The sequence below is a fragment of the Rhinolophus hipposideros genome (assembly GCF_964194185.1).
Source record: "Rhinolophus hipposideros genome assembly, chromosome: 3".
Classification (NCBI taxonomy): Eukaryota; Metazoa; Chordata; class Mammalia; order Chiroptera; family Rhinolophidae; genus Rhinolophus; species Rhinolophus hipposideros.
Window position 1 is genome coordinate 11,182,968 of NC_138049.1, and position 19,152 is coordinate 11,202,119.

Consider the following 19,152-nt stretch of genomic DNA (forward strand, 5'->3'; position numbering starts at 1 on the left):
TCCCTTCTCCTGTATCCTGGGAAAGAGAGTGGGGCAGCCATGCAGTCACGAGAGGCACAATGACACCAGTTCTGTGTTTGCACGATGAAGCCAGGCTCAGGCTCGAGAAGAGGAGATTAAACCTCAAGAAGATGTAAACCAAACCTAGCCCTAATTCTAGAACTGTAGGAGCTGCTGGAAGGTCTGCAAGCGCAGGCTAGGTCTGGAATGAATCCCACCATCCCCCTGTCGAGAAAGAGTACAGGAGAGCCTGTGGAGTCTGGAAGGCAGGAGACAGGGACATGGACGTGGGATCCTTTCAATGATCTTCATCTTCAGAGTAGCACCTCCTATGGGATGGCAGGTTACTGCAATCTCCCTTACCAGCATAAAATCGTGATTAAAATTTCTGTTCTTTTAATAAAACTGCCTTCGACATATCCTAGACACCACGTTTGACGGTAAGGATTTGTGGCAATCCACTAGACTGCTGTGTGCAGGTATTTTCTCAAGTTCCTGAGTAAAGATTCAAGGATTCAAATCAATTTATTTAATTAATAAATAGGTCCTATTCATCATACAAATGAAGAAGCAGGAGGAGAGAAGCTAATGATTTGCCCAGCATCACACAGTGAGATTACCAGAATAGAAAATCAGACTCTGGGACACCAGAACCGTTGCGTTTTAACATCTAAGCTTGCTCGTGATTTTGGTTGTTGGTTTGCTTTTTCTTACAGAGCCGTAAGCTGTTTTCTGAAATGTGTGAGCAAAATCCACATAAATTTTAAGGCAAAAATTAGGGGGTGCCAAAAAAATGTATACAAGTGGATACTCTGGTCAACGTGGCTCAAGCCGTAGTTCACCATAATCACAAGTGTCTGGACACTGATGGTAACCACTTTGAGCACCTCTTGTAATTGCAGAAGTCAAATGTGACTTGCATTCATCTTTTGTTATCAGTATATATTATTACAATTTTAATACAGTTTTCCTTTCTTAAAATGTGCATACATTTTTTGGATAAATGTGTATATATATATATATATATATATATATATATATATATATATATATATATATATATATATATATCTCGCCAAAAAAGCACACACATCACAAAATCAATGGTATCAAACAACGCAGCAAAAGGACATCCTCCTTTCTATTGCTAGGGTAGATTCAAAAGAAGGTTTTTTGACTTCTTAGCTTTTTAAATTGTATCTATTTTTAGGTTTTACCATGTTTCAATTAAAATTAGGTGTTACCACTTTGCCTTCAGGAAAGAAAAAGTCTCAAAGCTACAGCTAACATAAGAAAAGTAACTAAAGTGAGTGTGTCGCTGGTACTTTAAATACTTAAGTAGAATTTAAAGTATTTAAGTTAAATCTAGTAGGCAAATTATAAACAGTAGAGGGAGTATCTACAGTTTTTAAAATTATTAAAAGATATATTAAATATTTTTATTTTTTTACTTTTTATTTTTTATTTTTTAAGGAGGGCACAGCTCACAGTGGCCCATGCAGGGATCGAACAGGCAACTTTGGTGGTGTCAGCACCATGCTCTATCTAACCAACTTAGCTAACCGGCCACCCCTATATTAAATGTTTTTAAATGAGTGAGATTAAACTTTCAAATCTAGAGACACACAATTGGGTGATAAAGCTCTTAAAAGTTAATCACAGGAAGTGATCTCCGTGGAAGTGCAAAGGAGGGGGTGCTCAGGGGAGAAGAGGGGGCTGTGATTGGTGGGGGGGCACACAGACGGGGTGTCCACTTACAGAATTAATTCATTGGGCCTTCCCCTCGATTTGTGTGGCTTTCCATACCTATGGGGTTTGTTTTTTTCTTTTAAACTAAAGAGATTTACATAAAGAAACCATTGCTTTGAAACAGGGAACTAAGAATACAGTGATCAATTGTTATTCCCAGGTCCAGTGGGACAACAGGAATGAAAATGACAGCCCAGTTCCCTTCACTTGCCATCCCAAAGGCTGGATTTTGAGGGGCGACGGGAAAGGGTCTGCTGTGTCAGTCACGGAGTGGTCGTAGGTAGTGTCTGGCTCCTTCTGTCTAAGAATGTGTTCCCAATGGTTTTGATGGCAAATAAATCTATTATCACAACAGATGGAGGTTTTATGAACTTTGGAATTAAATTTTAAAATGTATGATTATCCAAAATGCACACGTTCTTTAGCTCTGTTTCCTGCTTTTAGGTTTTAAGTTCAGAGCAGATCAAAATTTCCTCCCCGAACAGGAATAATCAAGATAAACTCCAGGTAGATTGTACTAAACAACCCAGGGCGGGCACTCCCACTTACTGCAGACTTCCTGGGGTTGGGCTCCCCGCCAGCACTGGCAAAGGCCCCTACTGTATCTCCTGGCCTCACTCCTCAGTCGAGGGAGAGAAAAAAAACAACGCACTGCAGAGGACACAAGCCGTGGTTATGCCATTCCAGTTCTCCAGAACCTAACTTTGCTCCTTTTTCTGTAGCTGAATCAAATACTTCACCCTTTTCTGTTTATTTGCACAGAGGGCTGTTTAACAGAGGAGCATACCGAGAGAAGGGAAAGCCACAGCCATGTGGGCCAGAATGGTTTCCAATCACAACAAACACGCCCAAAGAGGGAGGAAGATGGTAAGCGATATATTTCCTTTCCGACATTCTTTAAAATAAATGCACAGCCCTGGAGGAGGCAGCCTGACATGTTTCCACTAGATGAATAAGTGTGGAGAAGCACGGATCTTTGTACACTACCTGCTCTCTGCCCAGGCCCCATTCCAGACCACAGTTTGGCAACTGGGTCCCCAGAGCCTGAGTATCTGGAGACTGTCTACAACGCAGTGGTCTGCACGGCTTGGAAACCAACAAGGCTCCTTTCCCTTCCATTAGCCCCTGGCAGCGGGACATGTAAGGAGATGCTTTCCTTTGTCACATTCTGCAGAGGCCCCCCGCATCCTCTGAGCCGAGTCTCAGGCCACTGAGAAATGCTGTGATGGTTTAGACACCCAGCCACATCAGGCCACAGCGGACAGCAAGCCAAAACTACATTCTGATCCGTCACATTTTGAAGCTACGTATTTCTCTGAAGAGTGCGAGCAAAATCCACATAAATTTTAAGGCAACCTGGGACTGTTGTGAGTCTAGACTATAATGGGCTGTGTTTTCTTCATCCGCTTCTATGAGCCCATCCCTGCTAATGGCTGAATCCACGTGTCACTCACTCCGCATTACTCACTTTGAACAAGACGCAGAAACGCCGAGTACTACGACACATTACACACGAGGAAGCCTTAAAACATAACCCCCGACAAAGAGCTGCATTTTCCTATTGCTGTCAGAAGGGAGCATAAGAGCATAATCTCTCACGTCCTGTAAAAGGAAAAAACAAAAACAAAACAAAAAACTTTTCTCGTTTTCAACAAGAAAAGACATCCCTGACCCAACACACATCTAACAGTAATGACCTGGCCACAGCAGGGCTCCTGTCAGAGGATTAAACCTTGCAGGTCTATCAAATTCCCATCCTAAACGCCTTCATTTGTTGTTAAAACCATAGTCTGTAAATATGTGGAGCTGAAGGATAAGGACACACAGTAGCTTTATGGGGTACCCAATTGCTGTTGCTATTAGTACTGCCCTCTGGAGTTGTGCCATGTACAAGCTGTGAGACCACATGTGGCAGCCCTGATTATACTTATAACATCAGAATCTACTCTTTACTTGTGTATTTGCATATTTGTATATTATAAAAGCAACATGTACATCCCATATTCTATATAAATAGCTCCTTCTATCATACGTCCATGTAAATCCTATTGCTTAGTTAACTCTTCTTATACACTAAGATGAATTATTCTAAACCAACCTCAATAAGTTAATGACATTTAGTGCCCAAATGTTAGAATCTCTTGTCCTTTAAATCTGTGAGTACAAACGTACTTGAAAGTCAGACTTAGTTTCATTAGTGTCAACAGTGATCTTTGTTTCCCCCCACCCCCGCCATTCCACTGGTCACCAAAAGTTGGGGCAGGATTCTAATTCTACCTAATGAATATCTCTCAAGTCTCTACCCTCTCAGGCCTTCACATATCTCCTCTGGACCATTACTGTAGTTTTGTAACCACCCTTTCAACATCCAGTGTCTCCCAAAGCAGTCAATGTGTCACATTACAGCCAGAATTACTTTCTCAAAGGCAGAGAGATTAGATCACTCCTCTGTTTCAGAATCTTTCATGGCTCTATATTCTCCAAGAGACAAGGTTCAGACAAGTCACTGTGGCATATGACCAGCTTATAGTCCAATCAGCTCATCAGTGCGGGCTACAGTAACTTCTAATACCAACCAACATCCACTCAGGCATCCATTCAATGAAAATCCATTGGGTCCTCTTAGGATTCTGGAAGAGTGAAGTTCAGGAAAACCCAGTCCCAAATCTCAGTGTGCAAGCACTTTGGCAGGAGATGGAGATGTCAATGAACAATCACAACAGAGCCTGGCGACTGCAGTTTGGCCTCAATCTGGTGTAGCAGTATCCGATCCACACATTCCCACGTCCCCATTGTCCCTCTAGTCCAAGGCTGCTGAATTTTTTGCTATCCAAAACGCATCAGGTTCTTTGATGCCTGCATAGCTATCTCTACTTCATCTCCAGCGTTTGGAATGCCCTTCCTCAGTCCTGCCCAGAGAACCCCTATTCATCCTTCAAAACTCTGCCCAATAACCCCACTTATGGAAGGCCTGCCTGGAGACCCTCAGGCATAATTATTTGCTTCTTTTTTTAGGGCTATCGATTCTTGGTTTTTACCTTCGCTGTATCAGATTCTTACACCGTGCTGCAATCATGTGTTTAAATGCCTGCACTTTGGGCTACATAAAGGGCAGCCCCTGTGTTTGAAGGAGTGGTGGCATCCGAGTAGAGTAGGAACTTAAAAATCAGCAAGGGAAAACCAGACCCCCAGAGCGAAGGAACTTAATTCATTAATTAGCGCACAACTCGCTCTAGGTTAAAATGGGTGACTTTCCCAAGAAAGATTGGTGAGCCAAAACCCAGACAATAGAAAAATAGACTAGAGTGTATATACCTGCAGAGTAGCATCTGTACATAAATGTGCATAAACACTCACAAAGAGAGGCGGGTGACATGGACATGGACATTTACCACTGCTGTGGCCGCCATCCAGATAAGCCGAGGGGCTGGAGGGAGGATGGAAACTGGCACCGCTGATCCTTGCCAAAGGCGATGCTGGTGGGAAGATGATGGAAAGTGTGGTTTCTACCCCAAAATTGGTATCCCGCAGCTCCTCCTCCTGCCATGACCTTGAGGGTATCCTGTCACTGCTGCTTTTTTCCATAGACACTTGGGGAGAAGCTTCCATGCCTGACCCAGCCCTCATTCACTTCCAAGCACCCCCACCTCCCTCGCCAAGGTGCAGATTATGGCTTGCCCCTTCCTTGAAATGGTCTCATATGATCATAGGAAAGGTGCCAGGCAACCGGATGTCATTTCAACTTATTAGACTGACTCTAGGAGGTCACAGCAGCCCTGTCTGCAAGGCCTGCAGTTTGGCCAGGTTTTAAGTCCTGACGCCTTCAGGCAAACTTCAGTTAAACCAGCCCTTCATTTCACAGAAGGAAAAGCTGGAATTCAGTGAGTAAAAGGTATTCTGGCAAGTTATGAAGAAAACCAAAGGTATGTTGTTCAAGTTTGAGAAAAGCACAGCCCAGAGCCTGCACAACCATGGCCCACGCAAAACAAAATTTGCTCCCTGTTTCTTCTCTTTTCTCCAACCCCCACCCTCCTACCCCTGCCGTTTCTTTTCTTGAATGAAGTAAACAGCACTACTTTCAAATTCCTTATGTAACATTAACTTGGGAGAAACAAGGAGCACGGCCTAATAGAGTCTGGTTAGAAAAAACGAAAGTTCCAAAACTACCAATCTGCCACCTCCAACCCCGCAGCCTGTCAAATTGAACAGTGTTTGCCCTGAGAGCGAGTTCGCCTCCCAGAGACAACCCTGTGAGGGGGTCAGGAAGGATGTGAGGAACAAGGTCCAAGCATCAGCATAAGTTTCAACTTCAAAAGGAGCATAATCACCATTTCTGTAAACTCTCCCCTTCCAGATAAACAACTAGGTCTCAGTTAAGATGAGTCATGTGCCATCTCCAGAGTTCCCCCAACCCACACATTCCTCTCAGGGTCCTCGGCGGCCATCTGCATACATCCTAACCTAAACCAGGGCCATTTATAAAATGGCTTATGTTTAACTTCATTCTATTTAATTCCAGCGCTTTCTTCCAGTACCCAATCTGTACGTAATTAAAATCATATTGCAGCAAACGTTGAATGGTATGATAAGTTTTACCATATGTATACAATGGACTAGCTGTAGAATTTGGCATGCCTGCAGTCATCCATTAAGAGGGGCGAGCCTGGCTTATTTTGGAGTATACGTTATATGTTTTGGATCGGGTCTGTTGTTTTACTTCTACTAATGTTGTCCATGACGCTTAATCCTTTCTCAATGGTCGCCATGATGTGTTCCTGCCTTTCCACATTGAACGCCACTGCACCCTGGCTCAAAAGCTATTTGGCTCCTTTGGAGGACGGCTCCTTTGAAAAATTTCTAGTTTCTGAACCAAAATGAGCTTTCTCGGTCTTGACAAAGGCTGAGCAGACACCATCAAAGCCCCCAGGATAGAGTGGAACTGAATGGAGAAAATGCCAACGGAACCATCGGTCCAAATCCTAAAGGCAGAGGGCACTCCCTGAAGCTTGAAAGATGTAATTTTAGAACAAAAAGAGGAAGTACTGTAATACTGTAGATAATGAAAATATGAAACTTGTGTCCCAAGAGGTAGTCAATAAAATATAAGGCGGTTCAAGAAGGAGTTAGCAAAGGTCATGCTGGCAGATCCGCCTTTGAGGAGCATTCCTGACATTCTGAGACAGAGAGAAGGAAAATCGTATCTTTCCACCTTATCAGTGCCCTCCTCTACCCACCTTCTCTGCGGCACAAGAAAAAGCCAGCCGAGGCCTTTGTCAAAGGAAGAATTCGAGGTGGGATGGGCCTCTGGTTTGACTCTCTGGGTCACTGTACTTAGACACGACATAATTTATAGTTAACGTAGCTGGAAAGTTGCAGTTTTGCTTTAAGACATTCTTCAGTATAGATTTCAGAATGAATTGAAGTCTCTCTTAACATGTGACATGAAGAAACACATGTTCTTAATCTGTGGGTTTAAAATTGTTTTAGAATTACATCAATGAGACATATCCTCCAAAGAAGAGTCAGGCCACCCACCATCACACACGGGATCTAAGAGCAGTGGAGGACTCTACTACTTTCCAGCTTAATGTCTTACGACGAGTCAGTTGCTAAAATTCTTTAAAAAGGAACTTTCGTTTGGAGCTTAAAAAAAAAAAAGGAGTTTTTGAATCCACTGGGTACAGTTTGTTGCTGGAGACAGGACCTGGCTAAGCTGCTCTGAGGGTAGCATGAAGGTAGAAGTACCCAGCACCCCCAGGAAAGGGAGTCGGAGAAAGAAATGTCCTCTGGTTCTCCAGCAGATCAAGTTCCCAAACCAGAACTCAAATCCTTGGTTCTCGGTACCAAACACGAAGGTGCAGAACATTAAGATTAGAAAACTGCCAAATGAACCTCACGAATTCATCCCTTAAAATGGGAAGGTATCGTGAAGGGCTTAAAAATAGTTTTAAAGACCAACATTTCAACTTTAAAGCTTGGGTACATGGTACATAATGAAAAACATGATAGCTCGCCAGTCAAGTGAAGGAATTAAATAGGAAAAAAGGAGTGTAGGGAGATGCTATAGTAGGAATTACGGCCTAAAATTAGGGGAAAGAAAAATAGGTAATGAGAAGGTATAACTAAACGGAAAGAAGAGTTCCAGATTATAACTAAGACTGGTAAGGACTGTCTGACAACCACGTGGCCATCTACAAAGCTCTCACCTGTAATTAGCCTCTCACCTGTACTGTGCCTCCTCCTCACACAACTTCACGAGGCAAGCAGGAAAGGACAGCCTCAGAAGACACTCATAGTCACAAGGTCACAAATTTAACAACCAGTGATCTTCTTGACTCAAGTCTTATGCTCTTTTGCCATTAAAGAACCATGATTCCTGACTCATTAATTTGAAGGAAAAAGTAGGAAAAAAAGTTTTTCCCCTTTTCCTACATCTATTATATAAAGTAAATGGTGTCTTTCTCCCCTTGGGAAGATGCAATGAAATCATTAGATGAGAAGTAACTAATTTAGAGGGTTTATCAGATTATTGCTGAAATGATACCAGAAGGCCCCCTTCTCCAGTTCATTATCTCAGCAGTAATAAAAATAAGGGGGAAATGGTAGGACTTTTCAGGAGGCTAGAGTAAAAAGGCCTTGTTTCATGTTCTGTTTCTTTCACTACAGACAAAATGGAAAAATGCCATATTCCACAAAGACTTTCTTTGGCATCAGGTAGAGTTACTAACCTATTGGAGGAAACCAGATGGAAAGAACAATAGATGCAAAAATGTACTGTACAAAAGAAACAAATATTGCAATCATCACAATCTTGATTCTAAAAATAAAAGCACTGACCTGGGAACCTGAGTGTCCCAGGGCAGCGTGACTCACAGGCTAGGCTGAGTGGTCAGTCTTATCTCTTTTCCATGATTTGTCCCAAATGTTTTTTCTGAGTTTCTCCTGCTCTGGATAGGATTTTATGTAATGTATGTCACTGATCTATAGATAAAAGCCTGTTGGAAACCAATTCCCTATTTATTCAACACATCTCAGGACTTCTTCCTCTTGCCTAACAAAATATATTTTGGATATTTTCTCCCACCCACCAAACATGTGCATTTCTTTAATTTGGCTTCTTGGTTCCACTTAAGCTTGTAGGCCCTGTGCCACCTAGTGGGTAGAATGAGAGAATGGCAGATCTATTTTCTAGCTCCTCTTAATTTAAATAATAAGAGAATAAGTCTTCAATTTAACTGAGAAAACATTAACTTAGAAATAAGAACTACTTTCACATGATTCCAGAGGGTCTAGTTTCCACAAGCACACATGTCTTAACAGATACAGAGCATAAGATGCTTTAACCAAAATAACTACTCTGCATTATCCTGAAAGAGTACCCACCATTTTCAAATCCATTATTTCTGCAGGCTGGAAAAACTGTAGGAAACTAAAATTTTCCATTCTCAGGAGATGGTTAAGCTGAGAACTGATAAGAGACGGGGTGAGAAGAGGCTGTGCAGGGAGCCAAGAGCCCAGAGAGGGAGGCTGTCCCTGGTGCTACAGTAATCCTATGAGGCTGCTCCCAGCAGGACACAATCTGGCCTTGAAGTGAGTAGCTGTAGACGATGAATGGGCCTTTGATTTTGAGTGTCACTTAGCTGTGTAGGTAAAACTCCAATCTCACGCTCAAGGGCTCATCAGCATAACCAAACACTGAGCACAAGGGCCCTGGAAGGAGCCCACTTCCCTGAGCGCCTGGTGTTCTAGGAGTTACAAAATGCTCCTTGGAGGAAGGCGCCTCGCCTCATGTGGGCAGAAGCAATTTACTCCATTCACTAGAAACTCATCCTGTCTAGACTCCAGGATTGGTCTCAAGTGTGAGAGTGAAGAGGAAATGCTCTGTAGCTCCCTCGCCCAGGTAAAGACCTCGGGTTCACTCTCACAGCAATGACAATCAATTTCAAGACCTCCTTTGGGTAACAAAGGATGTGAGACAGCTGCTTCTTCATTAGCCAAGACAAGTAGATAGAAACCTATCGCGAGCATAGCTCTCATTGGCTGACACCAGCTCAGTCCTGCTGGAGCATAGCTCTCATTGGCTGACACCAGCTCAGTCCTGCTGGAGCATAGCTCTCATTGGCTGACACCAGCTCAGTCCTGCTGGAGCATAGCTCTCATTGGCTGACACCAGCTCCGTCCTGCTGGAGGGCTGATCTAGATGAACACAAATGCCTTGTTGTCTAGTTGTTCTATCAATTACTGACAGAGGGATATTAAAATCTCCAACTAAGATCATAGAGTTGTCTATCAGTCCCTTAAATTCTGTCAATACGTGCTTCATGTGTGTTACGCTCTATTACTAGACATATGTAGATTTATGATTGTTATGAATGTGTTCCTGGAGAATTAATTGCTCCCTTGAATCTCTGGTAAGGCTTATCATCCTGAAGTCTGTTTTATGTCATAGTAATATGGCCACTCCAGCTTTGTAAAGCATACGGTTTGTATGACATACTGTTTGTATGACTCCATCTGGTTACCTTTGATCTACTTGTATTTATATTTAAAGGCAGCATATCATTGGGTCTTTCTTTTGCTTCAGTCCAACAATCCCTGCCTTTCAATTGGAGTGTTTAGTCCATTTACATTTAATGTTAATTATTGATGTGGTTGGGTATGAGCCTGCTCTGGGATTTGTTTTCTGTTTGTCCCATCTGGGTTTGTTTTTTAAATTCTTCTGATCCTTTCTTACCTTTTTCTGGAATAATTAAATATTTTTTTTAGAATTCCATTCTCATTTCCCTTCTACCTTTTTCACTGTGCTTCTCTGCATTGTCTTCAGAAGAGCTAATATGACTTCATAAAGAACAGAAACAGAAGTCCTAGCCCCCCCCCCCTCAGGATACTCAATCAGCACCCCAAATTATGTAACCAGTTACTGAGGAGGCTGAGGAACCTGTCAACTTTCCACCGCCCCGCCCCCAGTCCTTATTAGTAGGGAGATACAATTCTCCCCACCTTCTTAAGAGGTGTTCCAGTACTATGATTCCGCATACTACAATAATTACAGAAGTTTGTCTTCATAGTAAATTTACAGAATCTGAATCCCTGGATCTTCATGGCCTCCATCCTAAGAATGCAAATTCCTGAACTTGTATTTCGTTTCTTCACGCCTTCTCCAGGAACTTACACTCTACTCACACAGGATCCCAATCCAGTCTGAAAATATTTAAAAGCAAGCTTCTGGCCTGAGAACTGAATAAATCTAAGGCTTGCAAGGAGCGCCCTCTTGAGGTAGCCTTTATAAAGATGTTGAAAACTTGGCAGGAACAGTTTGTAGCTGTTCTAGCTTTGGCCGCTAAAAAAATTAATCAAGAAGATATGTTGGCTAAATTTTGAATGTAAATATATCTTCTTATTAGATATATAACTCCTAATAATTCTAACTCCTAAAAGACAGGATGACATGCAGCAGAGAAATAAAACACCGTGCCTCACTAAATGCATTCCCTAAATATAAAATAACAAACGCTGTAAATGCACTAACACCCAGAAAGATAAATGTGATTGCAGAGTTCTGGTTTGAGTGGTTAGTTTTAGATATTGTTCCTGATCTGGAAGAAAGGCAAACTTCCTCCAGAGGGAGAGATGGTGGGTGTGGGTTTGCATGGGTCATACAGTGGGCAGGTGAGGTTTCTGAGTTGGAGGGACCAGGGGTGGGACATTGACTGTCACTTCTCAGCCGCATGGCCTTGGGGAAGTGTCTAATTCCCCTCAAGCTATCTGCAAAATGGGGGTGATGAGAGAACTGACCTCAGAGGGTGTGAAGAGAATTAAGCAGCAGGATACAGCGGGCCCTTAGCCAGGGCCCAGGCCACAGGAAGCGCCTGTTTGTGTTGAGTTTTTATTATCTGCATCTATAGGACTTTCATATGAGGGACAAGACATCGTCTTCAAAAAATCACCAGGATAGTTCTCCCATCCCTCATTGTTGCACGCTGTCTACTTTAGCTAAGAAAAACATACTTTGTTCTAGGTTTTTCACCATCATTTGGGACACTGTCAGCTAAATTAAAATAATAACAAACACAAGCACAAACTTTTTAAGGTGGTACACGTAGGAAACTCAAGCACGAATAATCAGTAGAAGAGTCAGTTAAATCACTCGCCAGATTTTCACAGATCAACCAAATATATTGGTGTATCGGAGGCCTGACAAGATGCTGGAGATGTGGAGGGAACATTTTTGTTTAGGATTTGTGATGCTCCAATTCCCTGTAACTCCAGGCTGGCATCAGAAGAGGCAATGCACGCCCATTTGTAAACACCACTGGTCAGCTGCTATTTGTTTTTGTTTGTTTATTTGTTTCTTAGGTCTCTGCCTCTGCCCACATACTCAAATGACAAACAAAGCTGGGAGACTGGCAGGAAAGTCTGCAAGATTTGAATAGTTTTGGAGAAATGAGAAGGAAAAAGAGGCAGGAAAGTGATGATCTCAGTTTCTAACAGATTGAACAATGGATGCTGGGGAAATACCCAATATAGAAGCTCCCACGTAGGAGAACGCGGATAATGAAGAGAAGGAGAAAGGCTGACAGACCAAATGAGATGGAGCAGCTAGGAGTCTGAAAGGCCCGCGAGGCAGCATGGCAACAATTTTGCAAGCAGCCCAGCATTAGGCGGGACAGACCCCACCCCCGGACAGGGCTCAGGGCCAGGGCTCCACAAGTGCAAGCTGGGGGCATCCGGGCACACTGAGCCTAGGACAAGCACTGACCACTGTCCTGGAGCCTCGATTTTATTTAAAGACTGGAGGAAGTGTAGTAACAGAATTAAGTAGTTTGGTATCGAATAAACCATGACTTGTGTATTAAAATAAACCTATAGGTTGGAATAGAGTACAAAGTTTGCACACGTTTTTATGATCACTCAGGACTTTTGTGATAAAATGAGATATTTTGATGCTGGTGACCAACCACTGCTGTGGCCATGGGCCCCAGATGGGGATTTACTTTTCCTCCTTTGCCATTAAGGTACGTAGATGGGAAAAGGTGAGACGTGCCATTCTAAGGATATTAGGAAAATGTCCCCAGCCCCAGGTGTGGCTTTGTGCAGCCTCTTTCAGGCTCACCCCGCTGACCATTCAAACTGCCTCTAACATGCAAGATTTTACTTGGGGAACTCGTGCGCATGAAGCATGTGCAGAACCTTCCAGAAGGTTCCAGATGTTGCTTCCCTGATGTCCCTCACTGTAGAGCAAGACACCAACCCCTGGCTCAGTCTGGCTCCCCAGCCTTTAAAGGTGAGAGACTTCAAGGTGTGTCAGGAAAGCAGAGCAGAATGGAGCAGTAGACCCAGCCACAGGCTAGACTTCCTTTCCTGTGAAAGATGAGCTGTGATAGGGACAGTCTGTACGTTCCCACCTTCCTCTTGGGACATAGGAAGGCCTGGGAAGGTCCCAAAGGTGAAAACAGAAGCCACACATTGCTTTTCCAATGGCCTCACCTTGACATCTTTTCAAATCTTGATATGCCCTAAATGGCAGAACTTAAAAGGGAAGAAGATAAGCGGGAAGCTTTGAAAATCACGAACATGTGACTTAGAGCTTGCAATGCTGGCCTTTTTTTCCCTGCGAGATCATGGCCAGTGAGAGCTAGTTTCATTAGGATTGCCAGTGAAGCTTGTGGACATGTCTGTGGTCTCATGAGAAGAGACAACAGGGTGTGCGTGCACACGTGTGCCTGTGTGTGTAAGAAAGCAGGTACATACTCTGCAGGTCAAAAGCACTTGCCAGGAAATCTCAAGTTCTTTTCTTGTAACAACATTAACTGTCACTAATTCCAGCTCACTTGTGAACTTGCTAATGAAAAGGGTCACGTAGCTGAGGGCATCAGGGGCCGGGGGAGGCACTGTGACCAAATGCTGCTTGAGCTGCTGCAGTCAAGAGACGTCTAGAAGCTTCCAGCCCCTGCCTTGAGTCTGGAGGACCCATGAACCTCCGAGGGCTCGCATACGCCTGCAGCTTTTCAGGAATGGAAACCCACGCCCTCCTTACACTGCTTCCTACTTTTCCCTTGGCGACCCTAAGAGGACATAGAGCCTCATAAGGTCTCCACAGATTTGCCATGCACACCTCGTCTATTCTGTCCTGGCTCTGACAGGGGACCTGGCCATTTCCTAATGAAACAACAGCTGCCAGTACTGAGTCATCATGAGCTCCTAGCCCTGCACTAATGGCTTTATTTAACATACTTATCTGGATTAACTCTTACAAGAATTCCCATCTCTGCTTCCCACATATATCACCCCTGATCAGGGGACTCACCGTGTTCCCCTGGTTCATCAAGACCCTAGACGATCACCGCAGGGTTCCTGTGTTTCGATGACTTTCTCTGTTTAGGAAAATGGCACCATATCCATCTACTCAGAAATCCGTGTCACCTTTGACTCCTCCCTACCCCACATCATACCCAGTCCACCAGGAAGCCTTACTGAGGCACTCTCCAAAACCATGTACCCCCTTCTCTCCTTGACCTAGGGGACAGCCTCAGAGCTGGTCTCCCTACTTCCACACTCGGCCCTTTTCACTCTTTCTCCGCGTGACAGCAGAAGTGATGTGATTAGAATGATAACATCGTCCCACTTAGCACTCCTCAGGGGCTGCCCATCACCCCTACAAACATATACAGACTTCAGTCTCAGCTGGGATGTCACCTGCTTAGAGAGAGTCTTTGCTTGGCAACACTTTGTATTCCCTCTCACTACCACCCCAAATTCTCTCCTTCCGACTTATTTTTTGCCCTCTCCCTCTGACTCTTGCTTTTGTCATTGTACTTATTACAACTACAATTATTATAGCCATTTCTTTGTGGCTTTCCATCTTAGAGCATACAGACCACACAAGCCACTCATGCGTCATAAAATATTTCCCATATAGGAAGGGCGCTTGTTCACGACAGGATCCAGCGCCTCGATAAATATTTGCTGAAGGTGGAATAAATGACCCCCCGATGGGTCACTTATTCATATTTTGTCCTGCCCCTTCATTCCACCCCTCCTACCTCATTCGAGTCTCAACTTTTTTAGCTGTCTTGGTTTTAGTGAAATGCTCCGCCAACAGCCGTGCTGCCGGCGGACCGACGTCAGACATGCTATTGGAGACCTGCAGGAGGAGGCCCCATAATGATAAAGGTCTCCAACGCTTCACTGGACCATTTTGACCAACAACTCACTCATCCCTTTCTTTACCAAACTGCCGAAATAGCTGGCGGGAAAGGAAGTGGCATTGGTCCTGCCTGGAAACTGGCCCAAGCACCTGAAAGCCCTACTTCCCTTCACGCAGCTCCTGGCCTCCTCTGGCTCTGAGCAGGACACCTCGCACCTCACACAGGTGTTTACCTGTCCTTCCTAAGTCTCTGTCTGGGTGATCTTGGTGGGTGGGCAGGTAAGGAGGTAGGGAGACAGATGTGGGGTTCAGCTCCAACCCCACCACTGAAATTAGCTGTGACATTAGACAAGTGACCCTATGCTTCCAAATTCCATCACGGGGATGAGAAAGAATTCTAGTAGGTCCGTTGTGAGGATTAAGTGAGAAAATGTTTCTAAAGTGCCCGGTGTGATGTCTGGATCACAGAAAGCACCCCACAAATTAGAGTTATTCCTGTGAGGGGTGGGGGTGACTAGCTGGGTGTGTGTGAAGGGTGTAGGGGAGGTAGGTGTATCCTTCCACAGAAAATCCCTGATACTGTCAACCTCCATCTTTGAACCTATTTCTGCAAGAGGCTGGTCTCTATTGAGGTCGGATGCCCTCGTAGCTGGCCCCTCGCCCTGCTCTATTCCTTAGGGGTGAGGGGAAGGGGACTTGTTTCAAACTGACCAACCATCTTGCATTTATCCCAAAGACTTTCATTCTGGGTTTGTGGAAACATTTTATAAACTACTTGAGGTCTTCGATTTTTACTGAGGTCTTCTGAAGAATCAGCGATTTCACTGAGTCAGGATCCCTATGAATTTGATGAGCATGACCCACTGGCCGCCCTCAGGCCATTGATAGAGATACAGAAAAGGACGGGGGGCCAGGTTTTGCTTGGGGACCTCTCAAGCAGTTTGGCTCCATAAAAATGATAACATTAAATTAGAACGTGTCTCTGTGTTCTATTATTGGAAACCGCACCAATCTTCCCCACATCAGCATGCTGATTTTCTAAAGATGGTGGAATTTCTCAAATCAAAGTTGTCAGGAGGCAAATGCAAGACGGCCCAGTGAACATGAAAAGAAAATACCACAGCCTGGCGGCTGCTTATACAGCCGACCTTGGTCATTCCAACACCGTGACTAAGGGTCCTTTATACCCCGCTCTCTCCTCCCACTGCTGTTTTACAAACACTTCTCTGCATACTAGGATGAGTAGATATAAGAAGAAAATGTGAAATAGAAATCAGTTTCTTTTTTTGATGTTGACTAAACACAAGGTTTTCAACATTCTCCAAGGATTGCAGAAACCTGTGTCTTCCCCCATGCCTAACACACTAGCAGGCCTTGTTCAGGGGAGGAAAGGAATGACCATGGTTTTCTGGGTATGAGGGGCTGCTTCCCAGATTCATTCTATATGCCTATTCACGTCCCAACAGTCGTGCTGAAAACCGGAAGCTGCAGGGCGGGCAATAAAACAGAGAACACAGGCTTTGCTCAACGTTTACCATAAACATTCTGATGGTTGGTTCAAAAATGAGCACTATTTCTCCCACTATCAGTCAGTCATGTCATAGACTTAGTAACACATGACAGTGATCAATGTGGTGTAAATGAAAAGATCACGACCACCTCTTGCCGGGCACAATCTGAAGATATTCAGATAATGGAGTGAAACCGGCTCTCGGATTCCTTAACGGCTGTCTTTTAGAGGCACTCGTGGGACCTGGTCCCCTCCTCACCCTGCTTCAAGCTGGTGCCCTTATAACACTAGGCAGCGTCTGTCCCCTACGTCCACTGCCCAAGTTGGGCCCGGGGGCTTTTAAAATCATAAGAAGGTACCTTGGGTTCCCGTGCCCACCTTCATCCACACATCTGAAGCCTCCCTGTATGGACGCGGAAATAATTAGAACTCTCAAAGGGGAGATTCATGTTGGTGGTTCTGCCTCAGAGATTCCCAACCAGGCCAGTGGCAGGCACAGGGGACTGAAGCCATGGATTCCAAAGAGCAGTGTGTCACTTGCCTCCCCGTGTGGCCACACGGTGCCGTTTGGCTAAATGTGCTATAGACTACCTGCTAAGCGTGTTTTATCACCAAAATCCAGGGTTACTATTGAAAAATGGATTACCCTGATTCCTATGTCTTTTTCATGCAATTCTATTGTAAAATGGAATTTGAAAACAATGATGAAAAATTGAGAGAAACAGATTTGATAAAAACACATTCGTTTCCTGCGACTTCGATGAGAATTTTTCCTCCGTGGAAACCTTCTCCACTGTGGCGCTGTCCCAGCTGACCTGCACTCAATCGCCCACTTCTCCTTCAAATACTTATGTAGCTCTGACTGTGTGTAAAGAGCACTGGGTGGAACACAAAACTCATACTCTTATCTTGTCCTTGCGAGGACCATAGTCTGTTAGGAGAGGGGCACAGATCGACTGGGGAAACGAGTGACTCCGAAGACCCATCCTTTGGGCACCACCCTTACTACACTGTGACAACTGTGATGACTGACCATTTGTTGGAAATATCTTTTGTTGCAGGCACCGAGATGAGTGCTTCGTATGCATAGATCTTATTTCTGTCCATGTTAGAGATGTGAAAAGAGGCTCGAGGAGGCTCAATCACATGTCCAAGATCACAGAACTAATCAGTGGTAGAGACAGAAATGAGACCACATCTGGTCAGAACTCCTCCCCACTTCGTCAGAGACACCCAGTGTAGCAACTGCCTCCCCAGACATGTGCGTAAGTCTTCATTATGTTGCTACTTCCAGGACACCACAGCCTCTTCACAAAGCTTGAACTCTAAGTGATGAATTTAAGATGTCATTGGGGCAATGGGGAAAAAAGCTGACATACTCCCATAAACCACTGAAACCTACTCGACCATGGCAAACAGAAGACGTAACTCATTTTTCTATGAAACTGTCAACTAATCAACCATGGCTCACTTCCTCCATCCTTCCAATCTCTACTCAAGCAATTGTCACCTCATTGGCGAGGACTTCTCTGACCACATAAAGTGTCAGTCATGGCCCCCCACCCCTTTCCCATTCTATCCTCCTTACCCTGTTTCATTCTCTTTGTAGCACCTATAACCACCCATTACATTCATGTTGTTGTCTCTTTGCCCTAAATTAGAAGCTCTACGAAATCGAGGACTTTGTTCTGTAGCTTGTTGTATTTCTGTTACTAGACAGTAACAGACCAAAATAGATGTGATCTATTAAAAGAATGGATACATTTGTTGAAGTCTTAAAATAAACAAAATGCTGACCTACATGCCCAGAAGACAGGAGAGGTAGAGTGCCAAGTTCCTTGGTTCCTACCCTTTGTGCTCAGACCATCAGCTCCTATTTTATCTGTGCATGGACTGTACCCTCTCACCTTGAGCTGCTCACTGTTCTCCGCTATGCATTTCCCCATCTCTCTGGGGTTTCCTAATCTTGGGCTCTGGGGTTTCCTAACCTTGGGCTCATTTCGCCCCCATCCATAGTCAAAGCTCAGTTTAAATGCCAGCTCTTCATGAATCCATCTCCATCCCTCTCCTCCGCCTTCAAAACCACCTTCTTGCTCCTCCCTTAAGCATTGATTTCTCCTTGCCTTGTAGAAGTTTTATGTTGGTTCTCCCAACCATCTCCAGGTTACGATCGCTTTGCCTCATTCAGCTTCTTATTCTCTTACAAAGAGCTCTGCGCTCTTTGCTTAATAAGAACTGACGAAATGTTTCTAGAATGAATAAGATATAGAGAGTACGTGGTACCAGCTTCCGCAGGGGGAGGGTCAGCCAGCCAAGCTTAGATAAATGAGCGGAACGTTCTCAGTGAAGCACTCAAAGTTCGAGGACACTTACCCAAATCACGTTTCAATCTTGTGTTTTTTCTAGAAACAGTCAAAATGATCAATCAAGTTTGACTACGACTGAACAGTATTTTTATAGGGTTGGGGTCCACAGTACAAATCAACCGCTGGACTGGCATTGTGAGGCTCCTGGCATTTATCTGAGCCACACAGACCCCGCGGTACCAAGGATATGAGTACATTTGGGACTAAATATCAGGCACTCTCTGACTAAAACAGTATTCCCACAATCTCGGTACTCATTGCCTGACAGCAAGAATGGCTGCAAAAGACTGGGGGCTCCCTGGGTTCTGGGTCCTGGGCTCCCTGCCTTGTAGACAGCGGACCACGTGTGCCTCACAAGGAACTACGCAGAGGAGGTGTTA